The 19,872-nt window shown below is 37.6% G+C and overlaps 1 pseudogene; it reads left to right on the top strand.

Moving 5' to 3' along the window:
* The first annotated feature begins 8,907 nt into the window (after positions 1 to 8,907).
* On the top strand, positions 8,908 to 10,078 carry LOC119827820 (annotated as a pseudogene).
* Positions 10,079 to 19,872: the final 9,794 nt, after the last annotated feature.

The raw sequence follows: 19,872 nt of genomic DNA, 5'->3' as shown, positions 1-19,872 counted from the left end.
ACACACCTCAACCACAAAGACAGACACCTACTCAGAGTAAAGGGTTGGGAAAAGGTTTATCAAGCAAATGGCCCTAAGAAACAAGCGGGTGTGGCCATACTAATTTCCAACAAAGTTGACTTCAAACTAAAATCAATCAGAAGAGATGGAAAGGGACACTTTATACTCATAACAGGAAAAATCCATCAGAATGAAGTCTCAATCCTGAATATCTATGCCCCTAATATAAAAGCTCCCACTTATGTAAAAGAAACACTTCTAGAACTCAAGGCAGCCATCAAACCACACACACTAATAGTTGGAGACTTCAACACTCCTCTCTCACCAATGGACAGGTCAATCAGACAGAAACCTAACAGAGAATTGAAAGACTTAATGGAGGTAATGAACCAAATGGACTTAACAGACATCTATAGAACATTCCACCCAAATAGGAAAGAATATACCTTCTTCTCCGCGGCTCATGGAACCTTTTCGAAAATTGACCATATACTTGGTAACAAAGCAAACTTCCACAGTTACAAAAAAATATTAGTAACCACCTGTGTCTTATCGGATCACCATGGATTAAAATTAGAATTCAACAACAATGCTACCCCCAGAAAGCCCACAAACTCATGGAAACTGAACAGTCAACTACTGACCCACACCTGGGTCAAGGAAGAAATAAAGAAAGAAATTAAAGTCTTTCTTGAATTTAATGAAAACAAAGACACAACATACTCAAACCTATGGGACACAATGAAAGCAGTGCTAAGAGGAAAGTTCATAGCCCTAAGTGCCCACTTAAAGAAAACGGAGAAAGCGCTCATTGGTGACTTAACAGCACACCTGAAAGCTCTGGAAAAAAAAGAAGCAGACTCACCTAGGAGAAGTAGAAGACTGGAAATAATCAAATTGAGGGCAGAAATTAACAAAATAGAAACACAGAAAACAATCCAAAGAATCAATGAAACAAGAAGCTGGTTCTTGGAGAAAATCAACAAGATTGACAAACCCTTAGCCAAACTAATCAAACAGCAGAGGGAGAACACGCAAATTAATAAGATCAGAAATGAAAAGGGGGACATAACCACAGACACAGAGGAAATTCAGAGAATCATTAGATCTTACTACAAAAGCCTGTATGCCACAAAATTGGAAAATGTAAAAGAAATGGACAGTTTTTTAGATAAATACCATATACCAAAGTTAAACCAGGACCAGGTAAATGCTCTAAATCGTCCTGTTAGTCGCGAAGAATTAGAAACTGTTATCAGAAACCTCCCTACCAAAAAGAGCCCAGGACCAGATGGTTTCAATGCGGAATTCTACCAGAACTTCCAAGAAGACCTAATACCTATACTCCTTAAGGTATTTCATAATATAGAAACGCAAGAGTCACTGCCAAATTCCTTCTATGAAGCTACAGTTACCCTGATACCTAAACCACACAAAGACTCAACCAAGAAAGAGAATTACAGGCCAATCTCACTCATGAACATTGATGCAAAAATTCTCAATAAAATACTGGCAAACCGAATCCAAGAACACATTAGAAAAATTATCCATTACGATCAAGTAGGCTTCATCCCAGAGATGCAGGGCTGGTTCAACATACGAAAATCTATCAATGTAATCCATCATATAAATAAACTGAAGGAAAAAAACCATATGGTCATCTCATTAGATGCTGAAAAAGCATTTGACAAAATTCAGCACCCTTTTATGATAAAGGTCTTGGAGAGATTAGGGATACAAGGGTCATTCCTAAATATAATAAAAGCTATTTACAGCAAGCCGACAGCTAACATCAAACTAAATGGAGAGAAACTCAAGGCTATCCCACTAAATTCAGGAACACGACAAGGCTGTCCACTCTCTCCTTATCTCTTCAATATAGTGCTTGAAGTTCTAGCAATAGCAATAAGACAACATAAGGGAATCAAGGGGATTCAATTTGGAAAGGAAGAAGTTAAACTTTCATTATTTGCAGATGATATGATAGTATACATAAGCGACCCCAAAAACTCCACCAAAGAACTCCTACAGCTGATAAACTCCTTCAGTAACGTGGCAGGTTACAAGATCAACTCCAAAAAATCAGTCGCCCTTTTATACACAAAGGATAAGGAAGCAGAGAGGGAAATCAGAGAAGTATCACCTTTCACAATAGCCACAAATAGCATAAGATATCTGGGAGTATCGCTAACCAAGGAACTGAAGGATTTATTTGACAAGAACTTTAAGTCTTTGAAGAAAGAAATTGAAGAGGATACCAGAAAATGGAAGGATCTCCCCTGCTCGTGGATTGGGAGGATCAACATAGTAAAAATGGCAATTCTTCCAAAAGCAATCTATAGATTCAATGCAATCCCAATCAAGGTCCCATTAAAATTCTTCACAGAGATTGAGAGGACAATAATCAACTTTATATGGAAAAACAAGAAACCCAGGATAGCCAAAAAAATCTTATACAATAAAGGTTCTTCTGGAGGCATTACCATCCCTGACTTCAAACTCTATTACAAAGCTACAGTATTGAAAACAGCTTGGTATTGGCATAAAAACAGAGAAGTTGACCAATGGAATCGTATAGAAGACCCGGATCTTAAACCACAAACCTATGAACACCTGATTTTTGATAAAGGAGCCAAAAGTACACAATGGAAGAAAGAGGGCATCTTCAACAAATGGTGCTGGCATAACTGGATGTCAACCTGTAGAAGAATGAAAGTAGATCCATATCTATCACCATGCACAAAACTCAAGTCCAAATGGATTAAAGACCTCAATATTAATTTGAACACATTGAGCTTGATAGAGGAGAAAGTGGGAAGTACTCTACAACAAATGGGCACAGGGAACCGTTTCCTACGCATAACCCCAGCTGCACAGACTTTAAGGGCAACATTGAATAAATGGGACCTCCTGAAGTTGAGCAGCTTCTGTAAAGCAAAGGACATTGTCACTAAGACACAAAGGCAGCCTACTGACTGGGAAAAGATCTTCACCAACCCTGCAACTGACAAAGGTCTGATCTCTAAAATATATAAGGAACTCAAGAGACTAGACGGCAAAATGCCAATTAACCCAATTAAAAAATGGGGTGCTGAATTGAACAGAGAATTCTCAACAGAAGAAGTTCGAATGGCCAAAAGACACTTAAGGTCATGCTCAACCTCCCTAGCTATCAGGGAAATGCAAATCAAAACAACTTTGAGATATCATCTTACACCTGTCAGATTGGCTAAAATCCAAAACACCAATAATAACCTTTGCTGGAGAGGTTGTGGGGTAAGGGGTACACTCATCCATTGCTGGTGGGAATGCAAACTTGTGCAACCACTTTGGAAAGCAGTGTGGCGGTTTCTCAGGAAATTCGGGATCAACCTACCCCAGGATCCAGCAATTCCACTCTTGGGAATCTACCCAAGAGATGCCCAATCATACAACAAAAGCATATGCTCATCTATCTTCATAGCAGCATTATTTGTAATAGCCAGATCCTGGAAACAACCTAGATGCCCTTCAGTGGAAGAATGGATGAAGAAACTGTGGAATATATACATGCTAGAATACTACTCAGCGGTAAAAAACAATGACATCTTGAATTTTGCATGCAAATGGATGGAAATAGAAAACACTATTCTGAGTGAGGTAACCCAGACCCATAAAGATGAACATGGGATGTACTCACTCATAGTCGGTTTCTAGCCATAATTAAAGGACATTGAGCCTATAAATTTGGGATCCTTGAGAAGATAATAAGAAGGTGAACTCCTAAAAAAAGATATAGTAATCCTCCTGGATATTGGAAGTAGACACGATCGCCAGGCAAAATTGGGAACTTGAGGGTTGGGCAAGACTGGGCCAAGGGAAGATGGGGAGAGAAAAGTGTGAAGGGGAGAACCGGGGGAGCTCAGAGGAATGGGGTGCTTGGGATATAGGAAGGGTAGATATGGGAGCAGGGAAGCATATATCTTAATTTAAGGAGCTACCTGAGGGTTGTCAAGAGACTTGACCCTAGTGGGGATCCCAGGTTTCCAGGGAGACGCCCCCAGCTAGTTCCTTGGGCAGCTGAGGAGAGGGAGCCTGAAAAGGCCAGTTCCTATAGCCATACTGATGAATTTCTTGCATATCACCATAGAACCTCCATCTGACGATAGATGAAGAAAATGACAGAGCCCCACATGGGAGCACCGGACTGAGCCCCCAAGGTCCGGATGAGGAGCAGAAGGAGAGAGAACATGAGAAAGAAAGTCAGGACCGTGAGGGAACCTCCATCTGGCGACAGATGGGGAAGGTGACTGAGCCCCACATTGGCGCACTGGACTGAGCTCCCAAGGTCCTGATGAGGAGCAGAAGGAGCGAGAACATGAGGGAGAAAGTCAGGAACGAGAGGGGAAAGAAGAAGAAGCAATGAAGCCAACGAGATTTCACTTGGCTATTGGAAGGTTGAGAATGTTGCTGAATTTCCCAGGAGTCTGTGCACACGACCAAGTTGCCAGTGTCTTAACTACTGGAATTGTCAGGTTCACCCCAGTCGTGTTCATTGTGAAGGCACCAGGCTATTGGTGAATCTCAGCATCAGCATCATTTGTTGACAGAGTTCCTACTGATTGTGCCACGTATTTGAAGAACCTCCACCTGACGATAGATGAAGAAAATGACAGAGCCCCACATTGGAGCACTGAACTGAGCTCCCAAGGTCCTGATGAGGAGCAGAAGGAGAGAGAACATGAGAAAGAAAGTCAGGACCGTGAGGGGTGCGTTCACTCATGGAGACGGTGGGACAGAACTAATGGGAGATCACCAACTCCAGTTGGAATTGGACTGATGGAACATGCGACCAAACCCGTCCTTCTGAATGTGGCCAACAGCGGGGGCTGACTGAGAAGCAAAGGACAATGGCTCTGGGCTCTGATTCTTCTGCATGGACGGGCTCTGTGGGAGCCTTCTCAGCTTGGCCGATCACCTTCCTGGACCTGGTGGGAGTTGGGAGGACCTTGGTCTTAGCATAGAGTGGGGAACCCTGATGGCTCCTTGGACTTGAGAGGGAGGGAGGGGAGGTATGGGTGGAGGGGAGGGGAGGGAAGGGGGAGAAGGAGGGGAGGGAAGGGGGAGGAGGAGGGGAGGGAAGGGGGAGGAGGAGGGCAGGAGATGGAAATTTTTAAATATAAAAAAAATAAACCATGAGGAAAAAAAAAAAAAAAAAAAAAAAAAAAAAAATAAAGCAAAAAATAAAACTACTGATATTACAGAATATAAAGCAATGCTTGCTTAATATACAGTTATTTAAAATTTAGATTAAGGTGATTAAAATATGTGAAGCATTATTTTCAATAAAAATTGTGTTACTTATAGTTTATATAATTAATAATCAAAAGTAGCTCACTTGTATAAAATATAGCTTCTGGGAAATAAACTAAATAAAAAATACATCATACAAATTACCCAGGAGACCAAGAAGAGTTTATGTTATTTCTCTACTCCAAGCAAAAATATTGTTGAAATCTTCAATAAACTGTGAATTCTCAATATACAGCAACACACATATTGCCCAACAAAAATTTGTCTCACTTCTTATGACACAAGTTAACTAAAACAACAGACTATACAAGGTTAAAATATTGTAATTCATAAATATTTTGAAGTTATAATCCCTTCTATAAGTAGAAGAGAGGCTTCATCATTTGCTAACAAAGAATAGTTGAGTATTTATCCCATTAATAAATTCGCCTACTAATATCTTCCTCAAAATTTGCACATAAAATCATTATTTACATAACCCATCATTTTCTCAGATTTTTTTAGTTTTGCCTTGGGTCGAGGATATTATTAATCTTGTTTTTGAGAAAGAGTTCTCTATATCCATGGAAAGGAGTAGGCAATAAGCTGAGCATCTTGGCTAGCAGGTGAAAAAGCTTTTCTCTCATTGTTTTCTCTCAGTCTCTAATATAGAGAGTTCCTGGTTGGTTCTCAGGGATAAACCAAGACTGATGTAAGAAACAAGTAACAATACAAGCACACGTGGCCCAAACATCTGAAGACCCAGGCTTAAATCTAATATACCACCCTATACCATAGAAAACTATTAGTATAGCTAGGTCATACATGTTGACTAGGTAAAAACTGCAAACTTCATGGTAGGGAGTGCATATGAAGTCCAACTGCATACCCAGAAATTATTTGTCCACGTAAGGAATAAATTATAATATAGAAAAGTCATATGGACTCTACTCTCTACATTTGACTTTGATTTTGCAAGAAACATTGGAGAAATTGAAGATGAGATGTCACTGTTGGGATGGAATTTCTTTTTCTTTTTTTGTTTTTTTGAGACAGGGTTTCTCTGTAGCTTTGGAGCCTGTCCTGGAACTAGCTCTTGTAGACCGAGCTGGTCTCGAACTCACAGAGATCCGCCTGCCTCTGCTTCCCAAGTGCTGGTATTAAAGGCGTGCGCCTCCACTGCCCGGCTTGGGATGGAATTTCTTAAACGTGGTGGGACACAAAGAAAAGAGAACAAAATGTAGACCTGAGCTCCAGGGCTCTTCTTGGGATCAAAAACATGGAAGCTAAAGTGTAAATCTGATGCTGCTGAAAAGAAAGAGTCCAAAGCAGACAGAAAGATAGAAGTTATCTCTTGGACCAAATCTTCTTTCTTCTTCTTCTTCTTCTTCTTCTTCTTCTTCTTCTTCTTCTTCTTCTTCTTCTTCTTCTTCTTCTTCTTCTTCTCCTCCTCCTCCTCCTCCTCCTCCTCCTCCTCCTCCTCATCCTCCTTCTCCTTCTCCTCCTTTTTCTATTTTGCAGACAAGTTTCTTGGTAGCTTTGGTGTCCATCCCAGAACTAGCTCTTGTAGACAAGGTTGGCCTCGAACTCCCAGAGATTTGCCTGCCTCTGCCTCCTGAGTGCTAGGATTAAAGGACCAAATCTTCTTTAATATAAAGGAAAAGAAAACCAATATTTGAGCCTATAGATTGGAGTCTTAAAAGGGCCCAGAGCAGAAAAAAATATAATGAGTATGGAAGTGAAGTCCTAAATTAAGAACCAATTTTGGAAAAGGAATGTAAAAAACATAATCACAATGTAATTTACAAAACTGTGTGACATGTGGATGAATGACAATCTATCAAAACTAAGCAGACAGAGAAGTCAAGAGTTATAGCCAGCCATTTTTCAGTATTTGAAATGAAACTGAGATTTGAGTTATGAGGGAGATCAGCCTTTGATGAATTGTCACATAAGATGCATTCCTCTACTAGTTTGTTACCAGCAGAGATCTTGTGGCTATTAAGAAGTAGATGAGAACATAAGAAATACACTCCTTGCTGAGGAAAGGGGAATGTGCATAGACATGTTTGATGCTTAGTTTTCTTCGCCTAATAAAACTGTTCACAAAATAATTCAAAGAGAACTCACCAAACATGGATCTCAGGAAAATAATGGGGGCTTCCATGGCTTTATCATGCCCCACAATGGAATCTAACACACCTGAATTACTTAGATTAGCATGAAAATCATGTTATTAAATTACTAAATCAATAAAAGGTGGATTACAAAAGCAACAAAGTATGCCCAAGGATTTTGTCAGAACTATTCATGACCAAATATGACAAGATTTGAGGAAAAATAGACCTACTGGATTTTTTTATATTTTTATTTATTTGTTTATTATGTATACAGTATTCTTCCTACAGGCCTCATTACAGATAGTTGTGAGCCACCATGTGATTGCTGGGAATTGAACTCAGGACCTTTGGAAGAGCAGGCAATGCTCTTAACCACTGAGCCATCTCTCCAGCCCCCCCCTACTGGATTTTTTTAAAAAGGCGTAATTCTGTGATTTAAAATCTGGAAAACTGTTCATCAAAAGGTTAAAGGAATGGGAAATAAAAGTACAACAAGTAAAAATGATGCAGTTTGCCAAAGGAATATATATATTGTTGTGAGTATGCTATGTATATTTCTATACTATAACAATGTTTTCTGTGACTATGGGACATTTGCCTGGCATGGAGCCTTCTAGTAGTTTTGTGAGGCTGATGGAATGAAGGAAGTTATTGCATAGTTTATAAGAATAGTAGTTACTGTTCCAGAGGCATGCTCGGTAGGTTAACATTTCTCACTTGTCTCTTATGATCACTTCAATCAAGTGATTGTGTACAGAAACCATGAAGGGCTTCCTAAGGATGAGGATATGGGAGAGCTCTGAGAGAACAACAGAACTACAACACCAAATAACGTAGTAACTACCATTCGTCTTGCTATAACCAATATCACTTTTTGATGAAATAATAAACACAAATATTTTTCATCTTATATTAGATCTTCCTAACTTTTAAATTACTGAATGTTAAGATTAACTGACCCTTACTGAAGTAGAAAGCAGGTAGACCTCCATAAGATTAAATTATGTAAATCTACAAGTGCTCACAAATTTATAAATACATCTGTATGAACAGTAGAAATTATAACTAATGGATTTGAAGGAGAGTATCCAGCATATATGTGAAATAAAACACTGTTACAAATCGTAATGCTGTTGAGTCAAATTCCAATGTTTATTGTAGTCATAGTCTTAGTGGGAAAACTTGTCAGCAGTAGACAGTAGTTATTGTAGAGATTCATAACTAATTAAACTGCTGAGATAAGTGATTTGTTGTTTTGATATAGTAGTTCAGTATTCAGTTATACATCAAATAACTTTCTCAGACATATAAAATCCTCTACAGTGTTCAGAGAACATTGTAGAATATGGGAAAGAAAAACTCAAATGCCAGAGAAAAGAATGGAATGTTTTATATTTATTTCTACCAAACTGAAACACTCCATTTTAAAGTAGACAAACAGATTATAAGATTTAGAAAGCTAAAGAAATGTATCAACCCAGAGTCCAGGAGTCAAAGCCGGTTGTCAAGCTAGTCCCGTTCCGTGCTCCTCTGCCTTTTCTTTCTCTTTCAACATGACAGATGCCGCTGTGTCCTTCGCCAAGGACTTCTTGGCAGGTGGAGTGGCCGCGGCCATCTCCAAGACGGCGGTAGCGCACATCGAGCGGGTCAAGCTGCTGCTGGTGCAGCATGCCAGCAAGCAAATCACGGCAGATAAGCAATACAAGGGCATTATAGACTGCGTGGTTCGTATCCCCAAGGAACAGGGAGTCCTGTCCTTCTGGCGTGCTAACCTGGCCAATGTCATCAGATACTTCCCCACCCAGGCTCTCAGCTTTGCCTTCAAAGATAAATACAAGCAGATCTTTTTGGGTGGTATGGACAAGAGGACCCAGTTTTGGCGCTACTTTGCAGGGAACCTGGCATCAGGTGGTGCCGCTGGGGCCAATCCTTGTGCTTTGTGTACCCCCTTGATTTTGCCCGTACCCGTCTAGCAGCTGATGTGGGCAAAGCTGGAGCTGAAAGGGAATTCAAAGGCCTTGGTGACTGCCTGGTTAAGATCTACAAATCTGATGGGATTAGGGGCCTGTACCAAGGCTTTAATGTGTCAGTCCAGGGCATTATCATCTACCGAGCTGCCTACTTTGGCATCTATGACACTGCAAAGGGAATGCTTCCAGATCCCAAGAACACTCATATCTTCATCAGCTGGATGATTGCACAGTCTGTCACTGCTGTCGCTGGCTTGACTTCCTATCCCTTTGACACTGTTCACCATCGTATGATGATGCAGTCAGGACGCAAAGGAACTGACATCATGTATACAGGCACGATCGACTGCTGGAGGAAGATTGCTCGTGATGAAGGAAGCAAGGCCTTTTTCAAGGGTGCATGGTCCAACGTCCTCAGGGGCATGGGTGGTGCCTTTGTGCTTGTCTTGTATGATGAGATCAAGAAGTACACATAATTATGTCGTAGGTGTTCTCCCCGAGAACAGGCACGTTGTATACTACACCATATCTTGAACATTCTGGACAGATTCTCTGGTGGGCTTGTCTGTTTTATCAGTGGCAACTATTTACCAGTTGAAAAAGTGGGAAGCAATAATATTCATCTGACCAGTTTTCTCTTAAAGCCATTTCCATAATGACAATAATGATGGGACTCAATTATATTTTTTATTTCAGTCATTCCTGGTAATAAAAATTGAAGAAATAAAAAAAAAATATCAAAGGCAAAAAAAAAAAAAAGAAATGTATCAATATGGGAGTCTCTTGATTCTCATTTGAGTCTTCATATAAGTATATGAATAAACATAGAGATCAAGGTATTAGTAAGGGTTTATAAAAGTTGTCTTTTAAGAGAGGAGAGATAAAATGCAGAGGTATAAGAGTGTTAAGGGGGAATATTAGAGTAGGAAGAATTAAATAGTGGGAGAAAAGGAAGGGTACAGGATGGAAAATGGAGACAGTTAAAGAGCTATAGACCATTTGAAAAACAATGATATGGAAAACAAGGACTATAGAATATTTCTAAAGTTCTACCCAAACACACATATAGAGAGATTGTGTGTGTGTGTGAGAGAGAGAGAGAGAGAGAGAGAGAGAGAGAGAGAGATGGTTTGAGATAAATTGAAAAAATAGGGTTGCTTTACAATGGGGGTAACAATGCACTTACTAGACCTGACAGGATAACAAATGAAATGTCCAATGCCAGGGTTATATTAGCTCTTTTAGAATAATAAGATCCCTTAATTGGAACATTACTGGCTATAGACAATTCTATTTTTTATACACTATAACTTTCAAGTAAGACCCTATTTCGGAAGGTAACATATACTCAGACCATACTACATGGAGAAACAAACCTAATTATATAAAAGCTTCATTTTTTAACTTTTATATTGAATTTTTTATTACTTTATAAATAATACCAATAAAATTTTTCACTTTTTCGTATGTACTATGTTGATCCTACCAATCCAAGAGCATGGAAGATCTTTCTATTTTCTGGTATCCTTTTCAATTTCTTTCTTTAAAGACTTAAAGTTCTTGTCAAATAGAACTTTCACTTCCTTGGTTAGTGCTTCCCCGATATATTTTTTATGTTATTTCTGATTATTGTGAAAGGTGATGTTTCCTGATTTCTTTTTTAGCTTCTTTATCATTTGTATATAGGAGGGCTACTGACTTTTTGAGAGTTGATCTTATATCCTGCCACATTACTGAAGGCATTTATCAACTGTTGGAGTTTTCTAGTAGACGTTTGGGCATCTCTTCCATATATACTATTCTATCATCTGCAAATAATAAAAGCTTAATTTTTTACTTTCAAATTTGATTCTCCTTGATCTCCTTTTGTATTCTTATTGATATATCAAGAACTTCAAGAACGATGTTGAAGAGATATGGAGAGTGTGGACAGGCTTGTCTTGTTCCTGATTTTAGTGGAATTGCTTTGGATTTCTCTCCATTTAATTTTATGTTGGCTGTTGGCTTGTTGTATATTGCTTTTAATATGTTTAGATATGTTCCTCACATCCCTGATCTCTCCAAGACCTTTATCATGAAGGAGAGTTGGATTTTTAAAAATGTTTTTCAGCATTTAATGAAATTACCATATTTTTTTTGTTTTCAGTTTATTTATATGATAGATTACATTGATAGATTTTCACATCTTGAACCATCCCTGCATCTCTGGGATGAAGCTGACTTGATTATGATGGATGATTTTTGTGATGTGTTCTGTAGAATTCTGCACTAAAACTATCCAGCACTGGGCTTTTTTTAGTGACAGATTCTATTTCCTTGCATTTTATATGTCCATTTAAATTGTTCAACTGGTCTTGATTTAATTTTGGTATGTGGTATCTATCTAAAACATCATCCATTTCTTTTACACTTTCAAATTTTGTGGAGTACAGGTTTTTGCAGTATGACCTAATGATTCTCTGAATTTCCTCAGTGTCTGTTGTTATGGCCCTCTTTTCACTTCTGAATTTGTTAATTTGGATGTTCTTTCTCTGCCTTTTGATTAGTTTGGATAAGGGTTTGTCTATTCTGTTGATCTTCTCAAAGAACCAGCTATTTGTTTCATTGATTCTTTGTATTGTTTCTTTTGTTTCTATTTTATTGATTTCAGCCCTCAATTTGATAATTTCCTGTCTTCTATTCCTCCTGGTTGCATCTGCTTCTTTTTGTTCTAGCACTTTCAGGTGTGTTATTAAGTCACTAATGTGTGCTCTTGTATTAGGAACATATGTGGTCAGGATTGAGACTTCATCTTGATGGATTGTTCCTGTTATGAGTATAAAGTGCCCTCCATCTCTTCTGATTGGTTTTAATTTGAAATCTATTTTATAAGATATTAGGATAGTGATACCACTTGTTTCTTAGGTCCTAGTAGAGTGTTTTCAGTGCTCAACATTTTCTCGGGAATAGATCAGTGCTGCCAGAAGCAATTGTGTCTCACTTCAACAGAATGCTAAGTCATTTAAAGGCCATTTTTTACAGCTCTTTGAAGTGGTTGAAGATTATCTGTCTATGCAGAATATAATTTCTATGTATCTAAAGAACCTGATTAGTCTAACTATAAGTATGACAAACAGATGACTATCGATCTATAATTCTTAATACCTATATAATTTAAAGATGAAGACAATAAACAACTGTGTAATAAAATGGGTTACAGTGTTGAATAAATGTATGTAAGCTTGAGAGAGAGAAGAAAGAGAATATACAGAGTTATAAAATGAAGTTAATGCTTTAAAAAGGGGTAAAGTCTTTATAGTGACAGAGTACAGATAGATAGTAATAGATTAAAGAAATAAAAATAATAAAATAAATATTAAAAAGTAATACATTAGAAACAAGCCACATAAAAATGTAAAATTCACAGAGAGTCTGGATTATGCATATTATTGTGGTTTCTTTGAAATTTTGACTGTGAAGAAGCTAAGCACAGAGAGAAATTTCATTGTATGGGCTGCTAAGCTAATCCAGCATGTATGTTGTAAAGGTATCTTGATTTTAGAATTTGGGTCTAGAATAAGTTGCTTTATAAAAGAGGTTCTTCTTTTGTTTTCACAGAAGATGAGAACCTGTTGATTGTTTCTATACCAAAATGGTATGATAAACCACGACCCCTTGAAATGTCGCTATGAACACCCTCAAAAAATTACTTCACCCAACTGCTGACTGAGATGAACCCAGATCACAGTATACACCAGGAAAGAACTGATTAATAGTGCCACCAAACAGTGTGATTCAGTATGGACAAAACTACACCTATATTCCCATATATTGTCTATAAATGTTTATTTACATTTAAAGGGATATGATATAGGAATGAATGATTTGCATTGATATGGATCTTGGTTTATTGATGCAAATTTAAGGTCAATTTTGTTATATGTATATGTATTTCTGATCTTGATTAAGGTATTGTGATTGTGCCGCTCATTTATAATTAAGAAATATAAATTAATAAAGAGTCATCTTTAATAGTCAGGTTTTTAGTCGTCTTGGATTTTCTAGATGTATAAAGGTATATTTCAGTTAGATAGGTATTATTCAAATCTTTCAGAGACCTTCAGAATATGGCATTTAAAATGTTTTAATAACTTAGTACTTTTCATCACAATGAGACACGTCTGCTCCCGGCAGCACCAAGCTACTTAGAAAAGATGATGGACATTGAAGAGGCTCCTTATGGAGTTGGTTAGCCATTTGGGCAAGATACTGCTCTTGTCTGAACTGCTGAACTGGACATGCAGCACCCACAGAAAAATGACTGCTGAACTTGACTAAAGGTGAGATGATCCTTCAGGGCTGCTGTTTTATGAAAGAGTGTGGGAGACATGCTGCAGGATACAAGAGAAAGTGATTGAACTGTCTTTGAAATCTCCTGCTTCATGGAAAATTCTTCTGGATATATAGGTCTGTGGGCTGAAGATTGGATGCCCCAATGTTTCAGAAGAACTTCGGGTGACTGTCCAGGCAATGAGATGTCTCTGTCATTTCTAGAATTTTGGAAGTTGCTTACAATGAACTTCCTGTTTACTTAGGTAATATTAGAACCTTCTGGAGTCTTTGATGAAGTTGAAGTATTTATAGTTATAGTTTTCCTTAGTTATGATAAGAAATAAAGTACATTAATTAATTAATTAATCAGAATGGGTTAATATAAGTTATAAGAGCTAATAAGCCTAAATGGTCTGCCAAGTATTCAGTAATTAATCTAAGCTTTTGTGTGATTATTTATGACCAGGTAATCAGAACAAAAGAAAAGCTCTGCCTCCATTTACAAAACAGTTCAAACTGAAATTGAATTTAAGTTCTCCAATATGGAGATTAGTATAGTAGATTCTGTGTTTTAGATTATAAAGAAGTTATTTTTCATATTTATGTGGGACATGGCATATTTATTAATTCCATGTTTGTACTTGATCGGACTATATGACAGCAAAATAGCTTAAAATATTATTTTTGACTGTATCTATGACAATGTTTCTCAATATCTTAACATTTTAATCAGTAAATAGAACTACCTTCAATTTCAACAACATAGTAATGATTATGAAATCTGTTAAGGGTCTGAACTAAACAAAAAGTCAGAAAGGGTTATTATTATTTTTTATTAACCAAGATTTGCCTAAGATGTATATTGGAATTGAGGGCTTCTGACTGCCAACCTTAGATTTCAAACAAGAAATTGTCTCGCTGGTTCTTACATTTCTCAGTTCTTCTATTTTGTAATGTATGCATGGAAAGAGCTTTCTGAAAAATGAACATTGTTAGCATCCTCTCGGATTGTATGCTCATTCTGTTCTTCCATTTCAAAATGGTGGCCCAATTTACCTTTGTGGCTAATCCAGTGGAAGAAAATGAACTTACCAAGAAATCTAATACAGAGAGCAAGAAAATGTGATGGGTTAATTATATCTGAGGTGCAGAAAAAGTGACTATATTTACATACAACTTTACTTGTTAGGAGAATCACAGGGGACTATTCCGGTTTTCAACCTCATAAAGAAAACTAAAGCAACTGAAAAAATAAACACATGGGGAAATTAATGGAAATTTACTAGATTTAAATGGGGAATTTTAGGAAAAGATAGGGGAAATATGGGCAAATAGGGAAATAAAAATATTGTGGGGGGAGAGAGAACCTTGAAGGTATGAAATCATCAAAGTTCTCTGTCTCTTCAGTTTAAGTGAAGAGAAAAAATAGGATGAAGGTAGATAATCATGATTTCTAAAGAAAAAAATTCATAAATGAACAAGGCAGGTAACTAACTGATTTCAACTTTCTAATGGATGGGATGTTAGATGATAGATACTGGAAAATATAATAGAGGAAGTTATTCCTTCAATATCCTTATATTCTTAAGCATGTTGCTCTTCTATCCGCATTTTGCCTTATACTAGTCTCTTTTAAGTTTTAGAACAGTATTTCCTTTGTAATATAAGAGGGATTTTACATTAAATGAGATTCACAACTCTGTCTGTACATCAGCAGTGTCCACTCTCTACATCAAATTGTTAGAGAGATAGATATTAGCAGTAGACAATTTGAAGGTCATTTAGGGTAGGTCACTTTCTCATTCTATGGAACTTATAAAAGGCAAGAATTTAAATTGAAGGACTGTGGTAGCTGGTGAAAAGAATGTATGATGAGTGATGTCTCTTGACCCTGGGTGGAGATTTGACATTTTGAACTGCCCTAAAAATAATAAGATTGCTATATAGCTGTAGGTTTTCTGATTAAAAAGAAAAGACACATCATCTCCTCTTCCATTATATTTAATTCAAATGAGTTTCAATGCCCTATTTGCTGAAGATGCTGCCCTTTCTCAAATGTATATTTCTGGCATCTTTGTCAAAAATCAGATAGTAGGAGTTATATGAAATTATATCTGAGCCACTATTCTACTGTATCAATATACCTGTCAGTCTTTGTGTTAGGCCATGCTATTTTTATAACTATGTCTCTGCAGAACAACTAAAAATAGGATGTGATACTGTCTAACTCATTTGCTCAGGTCTGTTTGTCTGTCCTTCACCTTTCATACCATGCTTTTATATAAATTTTAGTATTTTTTCAATTTCTGCAAGAAGCAGCTCTGGAATTCTGATGAGTTTACTTAGAATCTATAGGATGATTTTGATAACAAGGTAATTTTTTTGTAGAAGGAGCTGCGTCCTGCCACCCGGCTAGCTTTATACCTGAAATAACACACAAACTGTATTCATTTAAACACTGCCTGGCCCATTAGTTTCAGCCTCTTACTGGCTAATTCTCACATCTTGCTTTAACCCATATTTAGTAATCTGTAGCACCACGAGGTGTTCGCTTACCAGGAGAGATCTTAACCTGCTGTTTCGGAGAGGAGAGGCATGGCGACTGCCTGAGGCGTCGGCCTGACTCTGCTTTCTTTCTCTCATAGTTCTGTTCTGTCTACTCCTCCTACCTAATTTTCTGTCCTATCAAAGGACCAAGGCAGTTTCTTTATTAACCAATAAAAGTAACACATAGACAAATGACCCTCCTCCATCAATTTTTTACAATATTAGTTCTTCTTTTTCTTATATTATTCTTCTTTCATATATTGCATATATTACATCACATACCATCCACAGTTTCCCCTCCTTCCGACTCCCAGTCTTTTCCTCCACCTCCCCTCTTTTGCAGATTCAGGCCCCTTTGTCTTCCATCAGAAAAGACCAGGCCTCCCAGGTACATCAACCAAATGCAGCATAACATACTACAATAAAACTTGGCATATGCCATTACATCATATGGACGAGGAAACCAAGTAGGAAGAAAAGGGTTCCACAAGTGGGAAAAGAGTCAGGAAATGCCCCATTTTACTATTTTGAATTCCACAGAAACACAAAGTTACTCAGCCATAATAAATATGCAGAGGACCTCAATTAGATCTTTACAGGCTCACTGATCTCTTCAAGCCCCACTGAGTCCCTGCCTATTGATTTTATGGTCCCTATTTTCTTTTTTTTTTTCTTGGGAGCAGAGGTCTTTTTTTTTTTTTTCTCATGGTTTATTTTTTTATATTTAAAAAATTTCCATCTCCTCCCCTCCTCCTCCCCCTTCCCTCCCCTCCCCTCCACCCATACCTCCCCTCCCTCCCTCTCAAGGCCAAGGAGCCATCAGGGTTCCCTACTCTATGCTAAGACCAAGGTCCTCCCAACTCCCCCCAGGTCCAGGAAGGTGATCGACCAAGCTGAGAAGGCTCCCACAGAGCCCGTCCATGCAGAAGAATCAGAGCCCAGCGCCATTGTCCTTTGCTTCTCAGTCAGCCCCCGCTGTTGGCCACATTCAGAGAGACGGGTTTGGTCGCATGATCCATCAGTCCCATTCCATCTGGAGTTGGTGATCTCCCATTAGTTCTGTCCCACCGTCTCCATGAGTGAATGCACCCCTCACGTTCCTGACTTTCTTTCTCATGTTCTCTCTCCTTCTGCTCCTCGGGTGTCCCTGAACTCTCAGATTCCTTCAATGCTTCCTTTCCCCTTTCCTGCTGGACTCTTCAAGCTCAGTCTAATGTTTTACTGTGAGACTCTGCATGTGCTCTCATCAGGTGTTGTGTTAAGTTTTCCTATTTTGTTGAGAATTCTGCTCAGCTTCTTTCCCAGAACACTCTGTAGGTAGGTCGAACAGTAGATCAAACATATTGTGGCTTAGATGGTGTCCCAGTGTCTCCACTTTAGGACTTGCGTGGTTGTAAAAAGTGGCTTTCAGGCTCCTTTTTCCCCATTCCTAAGAGTCTTTGCTAGTGTTACTATCATAGATTCCATGGAGTTTACATTGTACTGTTTCCACCTTTCCCCTAAATGCCTCCCCATTTAGTCTTTTCTCCCAGTATTTGTTTTTTCCCCTGATTGATCCATCTTGTTCCCAACCAACCCCCACCTGCCTCCAGCCCAACAGAAAAATCAATTTCACCTATCCAGGGAGGGCACTACATCTCCACTTTGGCCCTGCTTGTTGTTACTTAACCTTCCTTGGTCTGTGGACCATTACATGATTATGTTTTATTTTGCAGCTATTTTCCACTTATAAGTGAGTACCTAACATATGTTTCTTTCTGTGTCTAGATTAATTTACTCTGGATGATCTTTTTCAAGTTCCATAGATTTAGCTACAAATTTCATAATGCCATTGCTTTTAGCAACTGTTTAATACCCCCTTAAGTAAATATACATCTTGGTTGTCTCCAGTTATGTTTATTATGAAGAAAGCTGCTATGAACATAGTTGAACAAGTATCCATGGGAGAGTTCTTCGGGTATATGCCAAGAGTGGGATAGCTGCATCTTGAGATAGATAAATTCCCAATTTTCTGAGAAATCATCATTTTTATTTTCAAAGTGCCTGTATAGGGTGTGGTTAATTAGTATTTTGTGAACAGAGGTGGAGCTGCTCATCCTGGACTAAAGGTTGTAGAATTCAAGTCTATTCCTTATATCATGTTAATGAAGTCTGTTGCTAACCTCCTCCCCTTTTGGAGTGAAGTATATTTCATATCTACCAGGGAACTTCTATAGCTGAAAAACACTTTCAGAGATGTGGCAGGTTACAAGATTTTAAAAAAAGAAAAAAAAAGTTTAGCATTTATCATTTGCGATTATGCAAATCAAAATCAGGAAACCAACACCCTTATAATAGTCACAATTAATATAAAATATCTTGTAAAACACCTGTGTGATGAAAACTTCAAGTCTTAGAGAAGTAAATTGAAGAAGATACCAGAAGATGCAAAAATCTCCCATGTTCATGACTTGGTAAAATTAACATAGAAAGAACATATATCTTACCAAAGCAATCTACAGAGTCAAAGAAATTCCCATCAAATTTCTAATACAATTATTTTTAGGTACTACTCAGCTTCATATGGAAAAACAAAAATTCCTGGATAGCTAACATTTTTTTTTTTACAATAAAAGAACTTCCAGGGGTATCACCAACTCTGATTTCAATCTCTACCATAGAGCTACAGTCATAAAAACTTAATTGTATTGGCATGAATACAGACAAGTGGATCAATGTAATCAAATCTATTGAAGACCAGCCTCAAAAAAAATCATACGCTCCAGGGTAGAAACATGAGGATTAGAATTATTAAGCAAAAGGAACCTATTCCTTACATCATGTTAGTGATGTCTGTTGCTAAACTTCTCCCCTTTTGGAGTGAAGTATGGCTCATATCTCTGTTTCTTTTGCTTAATAATTTTGTAAGGGAGATAGATATAGAACTATGTGCATTCTTCTACACATCCACACCCAGTTATAACAGAACCTTTTGTTGAAGATGTTTTCTTTTTTCCATTTTTTTATTTTTGGCTTCTTGAAAATTAGGTGTACATAGGTGTGTGGATTTATATCTGGTTATTTATAAAATTCCATTGATCCATCTGTCTGTTTTTATGACAATACCTTGTTGTTTATGTGATTTTAATTACTATACCTCTATAGCATAGAATAAAAGCAGGGATGGTGATAACTTTGCAATTTTTTTATTTGTACAGGATTTTCTTTAGTTATCTGGGTTTTTCTGTTTCCATATAAAGTTGAGAATTATTGTTTTAAAGTCTTTAAAGAACCGTGTTGGGATTTTAATGGGGGGTGATTTGACTATGTGGACTACTTTGGTAAAATGGCCATTTTTAGTATGTTAATCCTACAAATCCATGAGCATGGGAGATCTTTCCATTTTCTGATATTTTCTTCAACTTCTTACTTCAAAACGTTGATGTTCTTAAAATACAGCCTTTTATTTAATTGGTTAGATTAACACCAAGATATTTTATATTATCTGAGTATATTTTAAAGGATGTTCTGAAGCATGATTAATGAAAACTCAGAGAGAGAAAAGGGATTCAACCTGCAGATCTTAAAAGCAAAACACACAGCCACTGATCTCGATCTCAGTCCAAAATGGCTTTCTAGCCTCCAGGAATCTCAGAATGAGACTGTGAGTTGTT

Source organism: Arvicola amphibius, chromosome 12, assembly GCF_903992535.2.
Source record: "Arvicola amphibius chromosome 12, mArvAmp1.2, whole genome shotgun sequence".
NCBI lineage: Eukaryota > Metazoa > Chordata > Mammalia > Rodentia > Cricetidae > Arvicola > Arvicola amphibius.
The sequence above is the reverse complement of the archived record's forward strand: the minus strand, read 5'-3'. Positions and strand labels throughout refer to the sequence as shown.